Source organism: Lepidochelys kempii, chromosome 10 (genome assembly GCF_965140265.1).
Source record: "Lepidochelys kempii isolate rLepKem1 chromosome 10, rLepKem1.hap2, whole genome shotgun sequence".
In the NCBI taxonomy this organism is placed as follows: Eukaryota; Metazoa; Chordata; order Testudines; family Cheloniidae; genus Lepidochelys; species Lepidochelys kempii.
This window is the reverse complement of record NC_133265.1, coordinates 37,881,866-37,903,781: the sequence shown is the minus strand read 5'-3', so window position 1 is coordinate 37,903,781 and position 21,916 is coordinate 37,881,866. Positions and strand designations below refer to the sequence as shown.

Sequence of the window (21,916 nt, the reverse complement as noted above, 5' to 3'; positions counted from 1 at the left end):
TGTATGACAGGGTTGCTTGTGATGGTGCAGATCAGGGCAGGGTTCAAAAGCCCTGGGGCTCAATTCTGCTTTATGGCTTATGTTCCTAAAGCTCGTGCTTCAGAGTTTCAGCTGGCCATCTGGTGGGGTCAGGAAAGGATTCTCCCACATTGTATTTGGAGATGGTTTTTTCCCCTTCCTTTGAAGGAATCCATCCATCAGGGATGGCCATGGCTGCAGATGAGACATTAGAGGAGTGGACCAGGGCTCTGTGGTGATACAGAGCATTGTCTCTCTCAGGTGCGGACCTGGCAGGTTCTTGTTCACATGCTCAGGGCCTGTCATAAATATAAAGGGAAGGGTAAACCCCTTTGAAATCCCTCCTGGCCAGGGGAAAACTCCTCTCACCTGTAAAGGGTTAAGAAGCTAAAGGTAACCTCGCTGGCACCTGACCAAAATGACCAATGAGAAGACAAGATACTTTCAAAAGCTGGGAGGAGGGAGAGAAACAAAGGGTCTGTGTGTCTGTCTATATGCTGGTTTCTGCTGGGGATAGACCAGGAATGGAGTCTTAGAACTTTTAATAAGTAATCCAGCTAGGTATGTGTTAGATTATGATTTCTTTAAATGGCTGAGAAAAGAATTGTGCTGAATAGAATAACTATTTCTGTCTGTGTATCTTTTTTGTAACTTAAGGTTTTGCCTAGAGGGGTTCTCTATGTTTTTGAATCTAATTACCCTGTAAGATATCTACCATCCTGATTTTACAGGGGGGATTTCTTTATTTCTATTTACTTCTATTTTTTTATTAAAAGTCTTCTTGTAAGAAAACTGAATGCTTTTTCATTGTTCTCAGATCCAAGGGTTTGGGTCTGTAGTCACCTAGGCAAATTGGTGAGGCTTTTTACCAAACCTTGTCCAGGAAGTGGGGTGCAAGGTTTTGGGAAGTATTTTGGGGGGAAAGACGCGTCCAAACAGCTCTTCCCCAGTAACCAGTATTAGTTTGGTGGTGGTAGCGGCCAATCCAAGGACAACGGGTGGAATATTTTGTACCTTGGGGAAGTTTTGACCTAAGCTGGTAAAGATAAGCTTAGGAGGTTTTTCATGCAGGTCCCCACATCTGTACCCTAGAGTTCAGAGTGGGGGAGGAACCTTGACAGGGCCTAACTGATTGCCATATGTGGGGTCAGAAAGGAATTTTCCCCCAGGTCAGATTGGCAGTAACCCTGGGGATGAGGGGTTTGCCTCCCTCTGCAGTGGCTGTGGGTCACTTGCCAGGATCATCTGTGTGTATCTCTGTGACATTCTTCTCTGGCGTTATCTGGACCAGTGATCTGCTAGGTCACTCCAATCCTTGACTCTGGGAGCCAGCCTTACCCTGCTCTGCTGTGAGAACCCCCACTCCTGGGCTGTTCACGCACAGCCTCTGGCATGTAAGCTGCTCCTTGGATTGTGCAACCAAATGACACTAGTGAATACCTCCAGTCCCAGACACAACCCTACGAACCTCTGTCTTGCAGTGTCCAGTTCTGCCCGCTGGATGCGGCAAGCTTATATGAGTTTGTCAATTTAGCAAAGAAATTGATATGTATCAGGCTTGTTATCACCAGGGGAGCCTCTGACACACTTCAAACCAAACACTGCTTCAGGTAGAATAAACAAACAAATTTATTAACTATAAAGATATGTTTTGACTTATAATCACTTAAAGTCTAACAAGTCAGATTTGGTCAAATGAAATAAAAGCAAAATGCATTCTAAACTGATCTTAATACTTTCAATGCCCTTACAAACTTAGATGTTTCTCACCACAGGTTGACTAGTTGCTCTTCAGCCAGGCTCTCCCCTTTGATCAGTGCTTCAGTTGCTTGGTGTGGTGTCTGTAGATGTAGGTGGAAGAGAGAGGAGCAGCATGGCAAATCTCTCTCCCTTTTATCATGTCCTTTTTTCCCCTCTTGGCTTTGCCACCCCCCCCACCTTCAGAGTCAGGTGAGCATTACTGAGCCATTACCTTCCTTGCTGTTGCCTCTGTGGAGATAATATTTGGCTGATTCCCCCAACTTACAGCATGTTTTAGTGACAACCATACTACACAATTCTCATAATTTCATATGGATTAGTGATACACATATATAGATAGAGAAATGACTTTCAGCAGATCATAACCTTTCCCCTGATATCTTACAAGGCATGCTTTATACGTAAACCACAATTATATGAAAATTAGGAATATGAGGGTTACAACACCCTCCCCCAAGGTACAGAATGTCACAATCTCACAATCATTTCTGTGCTATTGCAGGGGACTTGGGCACTGGTGCATCTCAGTCCCTCCTATTCTCTTCCTGTGGCACAGAACAGTCTAGTCTCCTGTGGGCTGTGATACTTTGGACTCATTTCGGTTGCTGGGGTGTGTCGGTGGCCTGTGAAATACAGGAGGTCAGACTAGACAATCTGGCAGTCCCTTTGACCTTAAACTCTGTGATTCTCTCGACAGCAAGTCAGGACTCTTGGCTGCAGAGGCCAGTTGGAAGTGCCCCCCAGAACCTGCTTCCCAGCAGAAAGAGCAAGTCAAACCGCACACCTTTTAAAGGGGTCATTGCAGCAGGTTAGACACAACAAATCCTGCATCTTGGTTGGGCATTAGGCTAGATGATCCTTGCGGTCCCTTCTAGTCCTATGGTTCTAAGATTTAACAAATGATGGTCCACCACAGCTGTCATTATGCTGCATATCACACCTATTCAAGAACTGCAAGACGACTAATCTTAGAATCTCCTGCTCTAGAAGAATAGACAGTTCTTGAGTTAAAGGAGAATCTGCATATATGGTTAGCAGTATAGAGCCTATGACAGGCAGTTGAGCAATTCTAATTCCAGCCAATACAGGGGACTGGTGCAGACAGATGCAAGCCAGCTCACTACAGTACTTTCCATTCCATCAAAGACAACAATTCACCTCCTGTGCAGTGTACCAGCGGTTGAGAATGCCAGTTCTACATAGAAAAAGATGTATTAAAAAGAGGAAATGAGGCCAAACTGGATTATGAAGTTCTGCACCAGTTCACAAAGTGTCTCACATGGGAGAGGAAATGACAACCTTCATGCGGTCTCCCGTTATGTGCAAAAACACAACCAATGTCATCAAATCAGCGACCAAACATCCTTAAAGGACCTCCAGGTCAGAAAATCAATGGCAATAATGGCCTATGTCAGAGCCAAACCTCCCTTCCAATAGGCCCATTGCTGCAGATTATGCAGTTCAATATCAAGGGACTATCCAATGCAAAGTATTATTACATCACAACGATACTGCAGACTCAAAACACTAATGTCCTTGCACTACAAGAAACACACTTGGAGAGTGCAGGCCACCAACTGATGATCAATTGATATGCCCTTGTATCTGGAAGCCATCATCCCAAGTATGGACTCGCAATGTACATAAAACATGACCTTAAGGATTCCATCCAGATCATGCCTATCACAAATCCCTACTCAACTGCCATCAAGATGGGTGATCTGACAGTTATAAACATGTACAAGCCACCATCAATGGAATGGCCATGTCCAGTGTTACCAACACCAAACCATCCTACAATCTACATTGGCTATTCCAATAGCCATCATAGCCTATGGGGCTATAACAAGAATGACCATGCTGGAGCACAACTAACATGCTGGTCTTTCACAGAAGACCAGCACCTCCTCTAATGATGCCAAAAACAGTGGCATGTTCAGGCTGGCCCGACAGAGGAAGTGCTACACTCCCAACCTTTGTTTTTTGTCGTGTGACATCCGTGGCCACCAACTGTCATCTACAAGTTCTCAATTACCTTCCCAACAGCCAACACTGCCCAGTTATGATTTCTGTAGATCTACATGTTCCACTCATTTGATTCCCTGCACTGGAATTTACAGTCTGCTGACTGGTCCTGCTATGCAATGATTGTACAGGGCTTGATAAACCAGATCTCACTATATCCAGCTCACCACTGCTTAGTAGGCCTACTAATATCAACCACCAAATCGAGGATTGCGAGGGCCTTCAGAAAAGCATTCACTCCTTGCTGGACAGAACAGAGTGAGACACTCTTCTAGCAATATCACGGCAACAAAAGCCCTGAAACTGCAATGGCACTGCTTGAGTCTTTGAACTCAGCAAGAAGGAAGAGGTTGTGTGAAACCGTGATGGCTCTTGACTTCACAAGGTCAAGCCACAAAACCCGGAAGCTCCTCTGTCTTTTAGGCAGTGTGGTTCCAGCAGCCTACCAACCATCTCAAGTAAAAATGTGAATGCCATTGCTACACAGTTAACTGTCAACTCCCATGTGCCAATGGATAAAAACATCAGGTAAGTCCACAAACAACTTTACTAGGCATCAAACTAGTGCCAGTTGTCTTCACCCTTTTCTGCCCCCTATATAGAGTAGGTGAAGTGGATATGGGTCTGTCCAACACTAAGGGCTGGTCTACACTATGAGGTTAGGTTGAATTTAGCTGCATTAGGTTGATTTTATAAGCAACGCTGTTCCGTCGACCTAAAGGGCTCTCAAAATCGACTGCAGTACTCCTCCCTGACGAGGGGAGTAGCGCTAAAATCGACCTTGTTGGGTTGAATGTGGGGTAGTGCAGATCCAGCGTTGTGCAATTTGACAGTATTGGCCTCTGGGAGCTATCCCAGAGTGCTCCAATGTGACCGCTCTGGACAGCACTTTGAACTCCGATGCACTAGCCAGGTACACAGGAAAAGCCCGGGGAAATTTTGAATTTAATTTCCTGTTTGGTCAGCGTGACGAGCTCAGCAGCACAGGTGACCATGCAGTCCCAGAATAGCAAACGAGCTCCAGCATGGAGCGAACGGGAGACACTGGATCTAATTGATGTATGGGGAGAAGAATCTGTGCAGGTTGAATGCCGATCAAAAAGAAGAAATGCTAATATATATGCCAAAATCGCATAGGGCATGGTGGAGAGAGGCTATACCAGGGACACACAGCAGTGCCGCGAAAAGTTAAGGAACTCAGGCAAGTCTACTACAAGACAAAGGGAGGCAAACAGTCGCTCCGGGTCAGAGCCCCAGACATGCTGCTTCTATGATCAGCTGCATGCCATTCTAGGGGGGGACCCTACCACTACCCTACCACTGTCCGTGGACATCTGCAAGGGGGGAGTCTCACACAACGTGGAGGAGGATTTTGTGGATGACAAAGAGGAGGAGGAGGAGGAGGGGAATGTACAGCAGGCAAGCAGAGAATCTGTTCTCCCTGGCAGCCAGGACCTTTTCTTCACTCTGAAGCCAATACCCTCCCAAGGCGGGTTCCTGGACCCTAAAGGCAGAGAAGGCATCTCTGGTGAGCGCACATTTGTAACTTCAGTACAGGGGTGTGACGGATCCGGCACTGCAGCGCCCCTTTGTGGCGGGGTGGATGGGGTGTCGGGACCTCACCACTTTTACTTTCCCACGCCTGTCCTGTAAGGGCGTTCCAATGTGGCACAATGGCCGGTTTCCCTGTGCTCAGCCCTTAGTCAGGGTAGTGGGACCTAATGGCTGGAGTCCATGTGTCACCCTGAGTATCGGGCGGTGTGGCCCGACAGCCAGGGTCCACATAAATCGCTTCCTGCTTTGGAGCAGTGCAGCCTAGCAGCCGGAGTCCATACAATCCCCCTTGCAAGTGGGGTGGTGCGGCCTAGCGGCCAGAGTCCATACAATCCCCCTCGCAAGCGGGGTGGTGCGGCCTAGCGGCCAGAGTCCAGATAACTCACCCCACACATCAGGGCAGCGTGGCCTAACGGCCAGAGTCCATATAACTCCCTCTCAGGCGGGGAAGTGTATCCCAATGGTGGGGGGCGGGTAGGGGGACCCGGGCCTGCCCTCTCCGCCAGGTCCCGACCCCAGGCTCTCCTATTGGTTGGGTTTCCCCTCGTGCTTAGCTCGGTGGGGATCCGCCCGCAACACGCCGAGCATCAGTGCAGCTTTAACGCTGCCCGTCTCTAAAATGCCCCTGGGTCACTTCCTACCCTCAAAGTCATCTTCTCCACTCCGGGGGGGGGGGGGGTCCTATGAGTCCATCCCCTCCTGCCAAGACCTCCGTCTGGGATGTGGGGTGCGTCCCGGTTTGGTTGGCCCCTGGATCCGGAAGCCAATGTCATTTTGGGATGTATAAGTAGAGGCATTGCTAGCAGATCGAGGGACGTGATCATTCCCCTCTATTTGACATTGGTGAGGCCTCATCTGGAGTACTGTGTCCAGTTTTGGGCCCCACACTACAAGAAGGATGTGGAAAAATTGGAAAACATCCAGCGGAGGGCAACAAAAATGATTAGGGGACTGGAACACATGAGTTATGAGGAGAGGCTGAGGGAACTGGGATTGTTTAGTCTGCAGAAGAGAAGAATGAGGGGGGATTTGACAGCTGCTTTCAACAACCTGAAAGGGGGTTCCAAAGAGGATGGCTCTAGACTGTTCTCAGTGGTAGTGGATGATAGAACGAGGAGTAATGGTCTCAAGTTACAATGGGGGAGATTTAGGTTGGATATTAGAAAAAACGTTTTCACTAGGAGGGTGGTGAAACACTGGAATGCGTTACCTAGGGAGGTGTTGGAATCTCCTTCCTTATAAGTTTTTAAGGTCAGGCTTGACAAAGCCCTGGTTGGGATGATTTAGTTGGGGATTGGTCCTGCTTTGAGCAGGGGGTTGGACTAGATGACCTCCTGAGGTCCCTTCCAACCCTGATATTCTATGATTCAGTGGCAGAGGCCAGGAAAGCATTCAGTGAATGTGATCAGAACACACAGGAGGGGATGCTGAGGCTAATGGGGGAGCAAATCGATATGATCAGGCATCTGGTGGAGCTGCAGGAAAGGCAACAAGAGCACAGACCGCCACTGCATCCATTGAATAACTGCCTGCCCTGCTCGCCAACTTCCATATCCTCCTCACCCAGATGCCCAAGAATGCGGTGGGCGGGGTGGAGGCTCCGGGCACCCAGCCACTCCACTCCAGCGGATGGCCCAAGCAACAGAAGGCTGTCATTCAAACAGCTTTGATTTGTAGTGTAGCTTTAATAAGGAATGTGGCCTTGTCCTTCCCTCCTCCCTCAACCAGTCCCGGGCTACCTGGTCAGTGATCTCACTTTTTTTTTTAAATAAATAAAGAATGCATGGAATGAAAACAATAGGCAAACAGCGCCGGCAGGCTTTCAAACGTCCAAAGGCACATTCTACCACCACTCTGCACTTGCTCAGCCTATAGTTGAACTGCTCCTTACTACTGTCCAGGCTGCCTGTGTACAGCTTCATGAGCCATAGGAACAAGGGGTAGGCTGGGTCCCCAAGGATAACTACTGGCATTTCAACATCCCCAATGGTAATTTTCTGGTCTGGGAAGAAAGTCCCTTCTTGCAGCTTTTCGAACAGCCTGGAGTTCCTAAAGATGCAAGCGTCATGCACCTTTCCCGACCATCCCACGTTGATGTCAACATGGGACAAACCATCCCGATGAGTCGAAAGAACAGTAAATATGGCAGGCGACCAGCTTGGCTTAATGGTGAAATCCTAGCGGATCTTAAACATAAAAAAGAAGCTTACAAGAAGTGGAAGGTTGGACATATGACCAGGGAAGAGTATAAAAATATTGCTCGGGCATGTAGGAATGTTATCAGGAGGGCCAAATTGCACCTGGAGCTGCAGCTAGCCAGAGATGTCAAGAGTAACAAGAAGGGTTTCTTCAGGTATGTTGGCAACAAGAAGAAAGCCAAGGAATGTGTGGGCCCCTTACTGAATGAGGGAGGCAACCTAGTGACAGAGGATGTGGAAAAAGCTAATGTACTCAATGCTTTTTTTGCCTCTGTTTTCACTAACAAGGTCAGCTCCCAGACTGCTGCGCTGGGCATCACAAAATGGGGAAGAGATGGCCAGCCCTCTGTGGAGATAGAGGTGGTTAGGGACTATTTAGAAAAGCTGGACGTGCACAAGTCCATGGGGCCGGACGAGTTGCATCCGAGAGTGCTGAAGGAATTGGCGGCTGTGATTGCAGAGCCATTGGCCATTATCTTTGAAAACTCGTGGCGAACCGGGGAAGTCCCGGATGACTAGAAAAAGGCTAATGTAGTGCCAATCTTTAAAAAAGGGAAGAAGGAGGATCCTGGGAACTACAGGCCAGTCAGCCTCACTTCAGTCCCTGGAAAAATCATGGAGCAGGTCCTCAAAGAATCAATCCTGAAGCACTTGCATGAGAGGAAAGTGATCAGGAACAGCCAGCATGGATTCACCAAGGGAAGGTCATGCCTGACTAATCTAATCGCCTTTTATGATGAGATTACTGGTTCTGTGGATGAAGGGAAAGCAGTGGATGTATTGTTTCTTGACTTTAGCAAAGCTTTTGACACGGTCTCCCACAGTATTCTTGTCAGCAAGTTAAGGAAGTATGGGCTGGATGAATGCACTATAAGGTGGGTAGAAGTTTGGCTAGATTGTCGGGCTCAATGGGTAGTGATCAATGGCTCCATATCTAGTTGGCAGCTGGTATCAAGTGGAGTACCCCAAGGAGGATACTGATTTGATGACATTGGTTGATCTGGAGGATGGTGTGGATTGCACTCTCAGCAAATTTGTGGATGATACTAAACTGGGAGGAGTGGTAGATACGTTGGAGGGGAGGGATAGGATACAGAAAGACCTAGACAAATTGGAGGATTGGGCCAAAAGAAATCTGATGAGGTTCAATAAGGATAAGTGCAGGGTCCTGCACTTAGGACGGAAGAACCCAATGCACAGCTACAGACTAGGGACTGAATGGCTAGGCAGCAGTTCTGCGGAAAAGGACCTAGGGGTGACAGTGGACGAGAAGCTGGATATGAGTCAGCAGTGTGCCCTTGTTGCCAAGAAGGCCAATGGCATTTTGGGATGTATAAGTAGGGGCATAGCGAGCAGATCGAGGGACGTGATCGTTCCCCTCTATTCGACATTGGTGAGGCCTCATCTGGAGTACTGTGTCCAGTTTTGGGCCCCACACTTCAAGAAGGATGTGGATAAATTGGAGAGAGTCCAGCGAAGGGCAACAAAAATGATTAGGGGACTGGAACACATGAGTTATGAGGAGAGGCTGAGGGAGCTGGGATTGTTTAGCCTGCAGAAGAGAAGAATGAGGGGGGATTTGATAGCTGCTTTCAACTACCTGAAAGGGGGTTCCAAAGAGGATGGCTCTAGACTGTTCTCAATGGTAGCAGATGACAGAACGAGGACTAATGGTCTCAAGTTGCAGTGGGGGAGGTTTAGATTGGATATTAGGAAAAACTTTTTCACTAAGAGGGTGGTGAAACACTGGAATGCGTTACCTAGGGAGGTGGTAGAATCTCCTTCCTTAGAGGTTTTTAAGGTCAGGCTTGACAAAGCCCTGGCTGGGATGATTTAACTGGGAATTGGTCCTGCTTTGAGCAGGGGGTTGGACTAGATGACCTTCTGGGGTCCCTTCCAACCCTGATATTCTATGATTCTATGTCGGTGAAATGTCCCTTTTGATCCACCAGTGCTTGCAGTACCATTGAGAAGTAGCCCTTGCAGTTCACGTACTGGTTGGCAAGGTGGTCTAGTGCCAAGATAGGGATATGCATTCTGTCTATTTCCCCACCACAGTTAGGGAACCCCATTGCAGCAAAGCTATCCACTATGACCTGCATATTTCTCAGAATCACTACCCTTGCTAGCAGAAGGTTACTGACTGCATTGGGTACTTGGATCACAGCAGCCCCCATGGTAGATTTGCCCACTCTGAATTGATTCCCTACTGACCAGTAGCAGTCAGGCATTGCAAGCTTCCACAGGGCTATCGCCCCTTGCTTCTCAGCTGTCAGGGCAGCTCTCATCTTGGTATTTCTGCACTTCAGGGTGCGGGAAAGCAACTTACAAAGTTCCAGGAAAGTGGCCTTATGCATGCAAAAGTTTCGCAATCACTGGGAATCATCCCATACCTGCAACACTATGCAGTCCCACCACTCTGTGCTTATTTGCTGGGCCCAGAATCGGCGTTCCACTGTATCAACCTGCCCCACTGACACCATGATGTCCCAATTGCCACATCCCGTGCTTTCAGGAACATCTGTGTCCATGTCCTCCTCACAATTGTCCTCATGCTGGTGGCTTCTAGCCAGGTTCTGCACATACTGCAGGATAATGCACGAGGTGTTTACAATGCTCACAACAGCAGTGCTGAGCTGAGTGGGCTCTATGCTTGCCGTGCTATGGTGTCTGCATGGGTAACCCTGGAAAAAAGATGAGAAACGATTGTTTGCCATTGCTTTCAAGGAGGGAGGGAAGAAGGGAGAGGAGACTGACGACATGTACCCAAAACCACCTGCAACAACGTTTTTGCCCCATCAGGCATTGGGAGCTTAACCCAGAATTCCAATGGGCAGCAGGGACGGTGAGATAGCTACCCACAGTGCTCCACTCCACCAACTTACTGCGCTTAGTGGGGACCTACACAATCGACTGTATAAAATCTCTTTCCAAAGATCGACTTCTATAAAATCAACCTAATTTCGTAGCATAGACATATCCTAAGTCCAGGAAAGTGGCAGGAATGGACAGAATATACCCCAAGTTGCTGAAGAACCTTGGCCTGAAGGCAAGAAGTTGACTGGCAGACTTCTTCAGCAACATCCACTCTTTTGGCATAATACTGAAAGAGTGGAAGGTAGCCAAGCTCATAGCATTTTGAAGCCTGGAAAAGAGGCCACTGGCTCCAAAAGCTACCAGCCCATCTCCTTCCTTAACAGTTGCTATAAACTGTTGGAGCAGGTCCTATTTCAAAGGTTACAGCCAACTCTGGAGCAACTGGTTTCCAAAGAACAGGCTGGATTTAGAACTGGTCACAACTGCTGTGGTCAGGTGCTGGCTTTAACCAGCTACATAGAATCTGGCTACCAGCGAAAATAAAAAACAGCAGCAGCATTCACTGATATTTCTTCTGCATACAATACTGTATGGCACAAAGGTCTCCTGCTGAAGTTATCATTAGCTCTCCCAAGCCAATCAGTCATCAGACTCATCACCGAGATGTTGAGTAACAGAAGATTCACTGCACACCTTGGTGAGTCTTCTAGCAAATTATGAAGATTGAACAATGGCCTCCCACAGGGATCTGTTTTAATGCCTACACTGTTCAATCTCTATACCAGTGATATTCTGGTCACATCATCCCATAAATTCATGTATGTGGATGACAGTGTGCTAACAACACAAATGTCCTCTCTGAAGGCCACAGAAAAGGTCACGAACAATGAACTCTGGATACTTGAGACATATTTCAAAGTTTGGTGACTGAAACCCAACACTTTGAAAACACTTATTTCTGCCTTCCACTTGAACAACCACGATGCCAAAGTCTGCTGAAAGTGGACTTTTATGGTCTACCTCTTTTGCATGACCACAACCCATGGTACCTGGGAGCTACCCTGAATTGGATGCCGAGCTATCACCACCTTGACAACACTAAAAAGAAGATAAAGATGAGGGTTTGCCAGACGTTTGCTGGCACATCCTGGGGATGTGATACACATAAGCTTTGAACATCAGTACAAGCCCAGATTTTGTCAACAGTGGAGTATTGCATGCCAGTTTGGTGCAACAGCTCCCATACCAATCTCATTGACACTGAAATGAATGCTGCACTCAGGGTCGTTAATGACTCTCTCACATCAATGCTAATACTGAGGCTCCCACTTTAGGCGAGCATCACACCAGCCAACATCAGGTGAGACGTTGCTGTGGTCTGGAAGTTAAACAAGATTCTGGCCATTCCGGACCTGCCAATAAACCAAAACCTCAATTCACTGTCACTCTCCTGACTCATATCCAGGAAGCTTGCTGAATCAATGCATCAACGCCACAGGCCAACAGAAAGGAAGCTAGCACTTGCTGGCTCAAATTGTGGAATGGTCCCAAACAAAGACCTCATTGAAGACCCAATAAAAGAATAATTCCAGGGTTCTGTCTTCCCTGTAGGCGGTGGACTGCACTGATCTTCATTCAGACAATGTATGGAAGGTATGGCTATCTCCTTCATGAATGGAAAAGTTAAAGAATCACCAAATTGTGACTGTGGTGAGGTACAAGCCATGTAACATCACAGATAACTGCCCCTCTCACGCTTACCGTGATGGTAAAAGTGGGATCCACCAAGCTCCTCTAGAAGCATCAGAATGGCTTTTGAATCTTAGGATTCAATTATAATCCCAGCCCACTTCTTTTTGATTGTCACATGAAAGAAGAAGAAGAAGTGGAAACTCATTGATGCTGTGACCCCCAACACACTGGTGCTGGAGGACTTGTGGGTTTGGTATTTGGGATAATAATAGGTGTGATATTCAAGAGTCTGTGAAGTTGAATGTAAATTTAAAAATTAACAAAAAAAAGAAACAGTAGTGATAAAAATAATTAAAAAATATAAGAACTAGGCTGAGGTTTAAAAAATAAAAATTAAGATAAAAGAAGTTTAAATTAAAAAACAAAACAAAAACTCTCTCCCCCAAAGAAAAAGCTAACAACAACATGATGTAATTGAATCAATTTCACACACATACACATGGCTGAATCATATGACTTTCTACAATACTGCGGTAAGTAACTGAAGTCAACACAGCTTAGGTGGACTTACACCCCACTGTGTTGACAGGAGATGCTCTCCCGCCAACTTACCTTATGCTTCTCAGGGAGCTGGAATCAACCAGAGAGCAATCTGCCATAGGCTTAGTGGGTCTTCACCAGACCCACTAAATCAACACCAGCTGCATTGATCTCAGATCTACCTGTAAGTGTAGACATGGTCTTAGTACTGTTAACATAAGTTTCCCTATTTTCCCTTACTTGTTGCATCTTATTTTAACTTACAGTGTAAGCACTTCAGAACAGGGGCTGTGCCTTTCTATATGCCTGCACAGTCTAGCACAGTACAGCCCCAGTCAACAGTAGACACTAAAGTAATATAAACAATTACAATAATTATTAAGAACATAAGACTGGCTATACTGGGTCAGTGCAATGGTCCATCTAGCTCAGTACAGTGGCCAATGCCAAGGTGCTTCAGAGGGAATGAACAGAACAGGCAATCATCAAGTGATCCATCCTGTCGCCCATTCCCAGCTTCTGGCAAAGAGAGACTATGGACACTCAGAGCATCGGGTTGCAACCCTGACCATCCTGGCTAATAGCCATTGATGGACCTGTCCTCCATGAATTTATCTAGTTGTTTTTTTTTTAATATAGTTTTGGCCTTCCCTGCCAACAAGTTCCACAGGTTGACTGTGCATTGGAATCTAAATCTGTATTGCCCATAAAAAGAGTCCATAATACAATCATATAAGTTGGATTTTAAACATAAAATCCTCTCTGGGTTTCCCACTGTGTTCTGCTTCTTCTGTATCACTCTTGCTTAGACTGTAATAACACTGGTAGTGTGGCCTTTGAGAACTGGACTAGGACTCAGGAGTCCTGGATTCTATTTGCAGGTCTACCACTGGCCTGCTGGGTTAACCTGATTGAGTCACTTCACCTCTTTTATGTCCCCATCTGTATAACGGGGATAATGATGCTGACATCCTTTGTTAAGTGCTTTCAGATCTACTGATAAAAAGTGGTAGGTGTTTATCTGGAGCAAGGACTATATTTACTGGACGTTCTGTATGATGCCGAGCCCCTTGATAATAATATGTTGAAATTAGATATATTTTTGCCCTTATGGACCAACTCTATGCTAACATCCATGGATTTGCCACCAGTCCTGCCACCTACTTTCTGAAGCCTTTAACAGCTTGTTGCTCTTTTGCTAAGAGCTCCTGGGGAGGGAGGACTCCTGGACAGCAGGCACTCATTAATGTCACTCTCTGGCTGTAACAGGAATCTCACATGAACCCCATTAGTTTCATTTGTTTCGAAGGGCTGCTGTGACTAACTGGGTCTCCGTGAATATGCCTTGGCGCTGGAGTCTGTATTTATCGCTAGCCCAGGAAACATGCACTGCCAATCTGGAACTGACCTTTGGGGTGGGGAAAACAGTTCAATTTCCCATCCCTTCTAAATGTCTTGAAGGGGCTCCTAAAGTAGGTGTTGCTGTTGGCATCGGCCTCTCCTGTCAGGTACCCACTGACCATCTCCTCCTGCTAGATGGGTCTCTTGATCTCTCCCCATCACTTATACTGCGGTAACGGCAGTGGCAGTTAGGTAAGAACCTACATAGATCAGACAATAAGCTGAAAGTCTGATGCAGACGGTTGGCTCACCCTGGACCCAGTGTGCTGCCCTCTAGGATATAGAGATGGAAGTTTTTATAACAAGTTATCAAGCGGTGGGAGATATTGAACAAAGAAAGGAAAAATATAGCATGGGTGGTAAAATTATAGCTGATTATCTCTCCCTAGTTGCACTCCAGAAGCCCTGTCACTGGCAGAGACATGGTATGACATTAATTTGACCTTTTGGGTTCAAGGCTTCCAAGGGCTCCTGCATTTATGTAGCAGTCATGTGGAATATCATATTAGATCATATTGGTATAGCCTTACATTCCTGTGGGGGCCTGAGTGTAACTAAATATTGCCCATGTTGAGCAGTGGCATGTGACATCAGCCTTCCCTGCAAGAGCAGGAGTCTAAGATTCCTTCTCCACTGCTCACAGAATGTGTGCTACTGCTCAGCCAATGGCCCTCAGACAGTGTGTTATTACAGCATGCAGGGATGGCACATTGTTTGGAACAAGTGTAAAGCAAGACCTGGCTTTCAGATCAGCAGCAGATGCACCCAGGGTTTTCACCAGTGACTTCGCTGATGTGTTACGAATTTAGAGTGGATTTAGGCATTGTAGAAACAAGCAGAAGGAGCAGCCTGGGGGTGGGAAGTCAGCAGTCTTTCAAAGAGCAAAGTTTTAACAGGAGCATTCAAGTGGCTGAAGTACGGGTCAAAGGGCCAGAAACATGGACAGCATTAATCCCAGAACACTAACTCCAGATGGACGCAAATGCTTGGAAGGAGAGTGATGCCAGCTGAAAGGTACAGGCTTACCACCTGCTTGAAAAGAGCCTTCTCACATGTCTGCTGCCTAATGAATCTTACTCGTGTTCTGTAATTGCTCTGCCCCAACAGATTATTTTCCCCCATCTCCCTCTGTGACAATGTGCTATTTCAGGGCCCTCTCTACTCCATCATCAGTTTTCACTGGCACTTCAGCTGCCTCGAACCTGAAGAAAGATATACGATTAGCTGTAAATCTGTCACTATGAGCACTGACACAAACACTTCATTATTATGTTTTGGCTAGCTAGCTGCTGTGCTAGATTCCATTCCGGTGCCCAAGGTTAGAAGAGAACTTGAAGCCTGGTTTGTCAAAACTTGGTTAATTTTCATTGGCTGGCTGAAACAACCTGCTATCTTGGTTTGACCTAGAATTCACCTTACATGTTCTTTCTGACTGGAGACTCTCTTCCCATCTGGCAGAAATGCCAAGGTCTAAATGTCCAATACACCTGCCCAGTCCCTCAACAGTTCAGCCTATCAAACAGTCTATTTTTGACTGCTGCAGCTCCTTGGGGGTGGATCCAAGTTCCAGTTTGATTCCAATTATGAGACAAAAGAATAGCATAAACAAGGCAATGTTTCTTTTCGACAAGAGCAGACAGAATAAATAGCTTGGGAGCAAAATCTGATAAGAAAGCTTGAGCCACACAGTTTCTTTCCTTGTGCACAACTGGGATAACTGCTATCCAGATTTACAAACAGGCTATCAGTTGATGGATCTGGTGACTAGCTCTTCTAAGATCTCATCTTTGGAATTTGTTTCCATGTATTGGACCATTATAGTTTGAATGTATTCACCTCTCAGGCAAAGCTGACCTGTTCACTCACAATTTTGCCTAATGGGGAGATTGTGGGAGTGTGTTGAGCACTATTCTGTAGATGAAGTCTATGTTGTCTGACATGTCAATCAGTGAGAATATATATGTATTGTTTTGACTTTCTGTCCATGCATCTAAAGAGGGTGCAATAGGCCAATTTTATAACAAACAAAATAAAGTTAGCAGAGTGCAGTAACCAGAAGAGAAACATAATAAGCAGCATTTCTCACCACTGGAAAAACTGTGACCTGCATTCGATAATTAAGTTCAAAATTAAAAATTATGCCTTTTAAAAATAAAGCAAATTTGGTACTTGTTTAAAAGTGTGAAGTTCGAAAGCCCTGGAGGCTGAAATCCTCTGGGTATCCACAAAAAGGTCTGACATGGACAGTAACAGTCTGTTTGCTATCTTACTTCTTGGGTTCTGCAAAGATTTTACTCATCTCCGCTAGTACCTTTGTTGACGTGTGTTTGCGAAGACCTGGACTGAGATCACAAACGGTCACACAAGCACTGAATAGTTGGACAGCAAGAATCTTCAGTCACTATCAACCTAGTAGCTTCTGAAGCAGCAACCTAGAGGTAAAAGGATCCCTATTGCCTCTACTCTAACCTTTGTGATATACACCCACCTGCTTAACTATACTTTTGTTATTGTTATTTACATCATTGGGAAAGGTTCTCTCAAAACTAAGAGCTGAAGAAAAGAGTTCCCCTCTGACACAGATGGCAAGGATATCAACTCTTGAGAACTATTACAGTGCCCAAAAGGCACCTCTGGTTGTATTTGTAGCATAAGTACTTTGGGATATGGATCCACTAGGAGACAATAACAACCAATTTCTATCCTGCCTTAATACTAATGTAACAATCACAAGAACTTTACTAGGCACAAGTTTGACATTTTGTTAAAATTCTTCCTCCAACGTTAAAGCAGTATGAAACAAAAGGCAGAAAATTGGGGTGCGGGTGCTATTTCCTCCAGACCTGGACTGCTCTAGAACCTGATCCAAAGCCCGCTGAATTTACTGGAAAGACTCCCATAGAGCTGTGGATCCGGCCAATAGTGCTGACATTTCATGCTATGGGTCAGATTTCCCCCTCCCATGGATAAACCAATGGCTCCTGTGGGATGGGCAGCAAAATGTCTTGAGATTCTCCTTGTGGAGTACCTTGCACATTATGATGACTGCTCATAACAATGCCAATTTGAATGTAACAGATTCTGCCCAAGAAATGCTTCCCATCCTGTGAGCTCCAATGACAGAACAATGAAAAGAAAATGTCACCCAGTTTTTTAACAAGAGAAGAACAATCCTTTAGAAGAAACAAAGATGGAGATAATTTGAAGGTCTTGTACAAACCTATTTTAAGTGAATTTTGGTCTCCAACAAAATACACATAATATTAATAAAGCCAAATCCACTCCATGTTGATAGGCCAGTACATGAGCTGATGAAGGAGAATTTCTAAAGCGTTGTTACAGCCGAGACAAAGGTGAAGTAGATCTGCTGTGGTAGTGTTAAAATGTACTTCATGGAGCGCATTCATTATGATTCTTTTGATAGGCAAAGCCAGTCTTCAACTTTCTCCCATTCACTCACCTACAGTAGTGTCCAATCAGCATTGATAGAGAGGCATGTGTGTATACAACTAAACAGCAAAAATCCCATTAGCAGTTACTGGTAATGAGTGGCAAAAACATTAGAAACTTAAATTCAGCAGGCTTTGGATCAGCCTCAATAGCAGTTCAGTCTCAGAGGGGAAAAAAACCCACCCAATTTTCTGCCTTCCTTTCATACTGCTTGGATGGCAAAAAATATAAATTCAATTAATGCACTGAGAATTTATATGACACATTGCTTAACAACATGTTCCATGTGGTAGGACTGTTTTTCCAAAACTCCTGGCCAGAGCTCTGGTACAAACTCAATTAAAGGAGCTGGCCAAGGGCATATGACTGCACTCTTCGTTCCCTGTACTTTTCAAAATCCCTGAACCAAAGAGCATTAAATAAGTCATGCAAGCATCTGGTCAGTACCTTTATGTCTGGGACCATGGATGCACACATTACACACTTATATTACCATAAACTGCTTTTGTTAGCAGTGATGTCTCAGTCAATGCCTGACTCAAGTGGCAAGTAAAGGAAAAAGTTGAAACTATCCTAAAATTTCCCTAGTTATGATTAGTTCCTAACTCCCACAACTGCTCCCATTCTCTTCGTGAGAGAATCATGTCGTATCACACTCGCCTCCTTTTACCGCAGCTATACTCATCCAGCTAGGAGCAGAAGAAACACCATACAGCTAAGATGCTTCTTTAACCACACAGCAGTGATAAGACATGCAGCAAATGACCCAAAGCTGAAATATGTTTGCATAAAACAGTCACACAATTACGCAGTACAAACAAAGGTGGGGCCATTTGCAAAACTTCAGATCTGTGGTCTGATTTCAACCACTCCCTAAGTTTTAGGAATGATCAGATCTGTGGTTCTGATTCAGGCTCAGATCTAGTTTAAAAAAGCACAACTAACTTGTTTGGGACAAAACATAATTATTTTCTTCAGAATTCAAATATCCTTACGAATTTACATAATAAGCCACACCCACTCCCAATCCCTATACCTCCACTGAAAATTCTAGATCTACTATCATCGGGTTGGTTCAACATGACTAAAAACAGTGACAAAAATGGGGTGTCTTTTTAGACCTTATTTATTTGTATTGCCTAGCAGCCCCAGTCATGGCACAGGACCTCAGTGTGCTAGGCGTTGTACAAAAACACAGAACAGAAAGGTGGCCCCTGCCCCAGAGAGTTTACAATCTAAGATTGGGCTCTTTATTACTCCTCCATCTCCTAAATAGTGAACTGTAGTGGGCAAAACTGCAAGAAGTCCTGCCTCCTGCCTTACCCAAAGGACAAACTACTGAAAGACCTCACTAAAAAAGAGTGGTTGATGTTGCCATCTTCTCCTTGCTTGCAGAGCTGATATGCTAACATCAGCATTGCTGATTGTTGGATGATGTTATAAACTTCTGGGATATACTGGATTCTTACAGGGCCTCATAGATTACATGTTGATTTCATAGCCAAATGGAAGTTAAATCCTGCAAATTTATAAAGACTAATCTGCTATATTACAAATATAGCTGTATTTTAAATGTCACCAACAGCTGAGCTATAGGCCTGGTCCCAGGAGTGAGAAATTTTGGACCTGTAATAAATTATTTCTACTTATGATGAGCTCTGAACCTGCAAAAGATGTTATCATCCTACTGGATCTTCCACTCCTAGGCCTTGCCTTACAGCAAGCAAAAGGGGTGGGGTGTGTGTGTCAGGATGGATTCCTCACCTTAAAATAGAAGCACTAGAGTCCCTTGCTGCAAAATTCAAAGCGATTGGAAGTCATCAGAAGTCAGTTAATAGAAAGCCTACTAGTCTCTTTAAATTTGGGGTGAGTGAAGGAGAGGGGCCCATTCTTGTATCATAAGAAGCAACACTATCAAGTATGTATAATAAATACTTCCTTTCAGTTGTCCACTTGCTGTAATAAATGCCAAACACATATGACTTAGACTTATATTAGCACCATCACCAAAAGCAGTTTCCTGGGTATAGCTTTCTGAGGCCTGCTAAAGGAGACCCACGTTTAGGACAGCCCTAACCCTAACGCTGGAAAAAAGCTACTGGGTTCAGAAGCACTGGCTGTAGGCACGTCCACTGAAAGAAGTGACTTTACCTGACAATCTGACCAAAGGTGAATCCAGTCTGAATAAGAGAATAAATATATATACAGGTCCATATTCTGGTCTCAGTTACACAGCCAGGAAGTTACTATGGATTTACACCACTGATAATTTAATTTTACAGTCAATGATCGACAGCACAGGGTCTAGCTGTAAATACTCTAAGGAGACAGGCTAAGACATGCTTATGCCAAATTTTAATTTGCCCTATCATGCAGCCTTACCCCAATCTACAGCCAAGCAGATTTGGACACAACCCCCATGTTGTCATTAGCTGGGTTACTACACTAGCCTGTCACCCCTGAATGACTAAGTTGGCATGCTTGGTTTTTAAAGCCCTTGGCTATACTGAAGACTTCCTATTTCTGCCTTGCCCTAGTGGGTATGTGCACCCTGACACCTCTCTTCAGAGTACTTTAAGATTAGCAAAAACAACAAGGAGGGGATTAGCAGGGGATCCCACTCTTCCTGGGGGGAGGGAGAGGCATCCTCTGTGCCATCTGTCTCAGTTCATTTCTCTCCACCTTTAAAAAACAACTTGAGAGTCTGACCCTGCTCCAAGAGACTTCAGTGGAGCGGGATTCCCCTTATTTGCATTGCATTTTCATAATATGACTGCTGTTGGTCCCACATTTATGACCTACACCCACCTAAGCCTCCTGCCCCTTATATTTGAGTATTGAATCCCTTCACGTGGTTTTGTGTGTTTGAATTGTAACAAGTGGTTCATGTTACTAGACTGTTCAGCTTCCACAAGTATGGGGAGGAGAGAGATGGTTTGCAAAATAAATGATTAAATTATCTAAAAATCAAGTGTAAAGTTCAATGTAAAGACAATTGGAGATCCCAAGGAAAAACTGATTTTTTTTTTAAGGGGCACCTATCCAATGGTCTGGGTAACTGCCATGAATTACAAAAACAACTCTAGTTCTTTGAGAGTTTGTCTGTATAACAGGATGACTAGCCCTGGTGGAAGATGGAGTAAGAGAAGGTGCAAATTTAACACCATTAATTTGGGTTTGAATAGGGACTGGGAGTGGCTGGCTCACTACAAAAGCAACTTTGCCTCTCCTGGAATTGACACCTCCTCACCAATTATTGGGAATGGACTACATCCACCCTGATTGAATTGGCCCTTTCAACACTGGTTCTCCACTTGTGAGGTAACTCCCTTCTCTTCATGTGTCAGTATAATAATGCCTGCATCTGTAATTTTCACTCCATGCATCTGAAGAAGTGGGTTTTTTACCCATGAAAGCTTATGCCCAAATAAATCTGTTAGTCTTTAAGGTGCCACCAGACTCCTTGTTGTTTTTGTGGATACAGACTAACACGGCTACTCCTTGATACCTGTTATAGTCTTCGCCTTCACAACATCCTCTGGCAAAGAGTTCCATAGGTTGACTGTGCACTGTATGAAGAAATACTTCCTTTTGTTTGTTTTACACCTGCTGCCTATTTAATTTGGTGACCCCTAGTTCTTGTGTTATGAGAAGGAGTAAATAACACTTCTTTATTTACTTTTTCCACACCTGTCATGATTTTATAGACCTCTGTTGTATTACCCCCCATTAGTTCTCTTTTTTCCAAACTGAAAAGTCCCAGTTTTATTAATCTTTCCTCATACGGAAGCTGTTCCATACCCCTAATAATTTTTGTTGCCCTTTTCTGTACCTTTTCCAATTCCAATATATCTTTTTTGAGATGGGGCAGCCAGGTCTGCATGCGGTATTCAAGATGTGGGCGTACCATGGATTTATATAGAGGCAATATGATATTTTCTGTCTTATTCTCTATCCCTTTTTTAATGACTCCTAACATCCCATTTGCTTTTTTGACTGCTGCTGCACACTGAGTGGATGTTTTCACAGAAATCTCCACAATGACTCCCAGATCTCTACCTAGAGTGGTAACAGCTAATTTAGACCCCATTGTTTTATATGTATAGTTGGGATTATGTTTTCCAATGTGCATTACTTTGCATTTATCAACACTGAATTTCATCTGCCGTTTTGTTGCCCAGTCACCCAGTTTTGTGAGATCCCTTTGCAACTCTTCACAGTCTGCTTTGGACTTAAAATATCTTGAGTAGTTTTGTATCATCTGCAAATTTTGCCATCTCACTATTACCCCTTTTTCAAGATCAGTAGTAGAAGATATACTTTAGTCAAACATAAGTTACTGGGCTCCATACAGGGGTAACTGGATGAAATTCTATGGCCTGTGTTATACAAGAGGTCAGACTTGGTCTAATGTTCCCCTCAGACTTTGAAAATCTATGTATCTATGAATGTATCGGTCT

General features: G+C 44.8%; 1 protein-coding gene across 2 annotated transcripts in view; it reads right to left on the bottom strand.

The window, feature by feature from the left end:
• C10H8orf33 (chromosome 10 C8orf33 homolog) overlaps window positions 1-21,916 on the bottom strand; it is a 75,490-nt gene that overhangs the window by 6,854 nt on the left and 46,720 nt on the right. Inside the window, exon 9 of one of the 2 annotated variants that reach the window (XR_012161194.1) lies at window positions 9,439-10,240. The exons of the other annotated variant lie outside the window; for it this stretch is intronic. The gene's annotated coding sequence lies outside the window, so the exon portion shown is untranslated. Of the gene's footprint in view, window positions 1-9,438; window positions 10,241-21,916 lie in introns of those variants that run through there. 2 annotated transcript variants of the gene reach the window in all.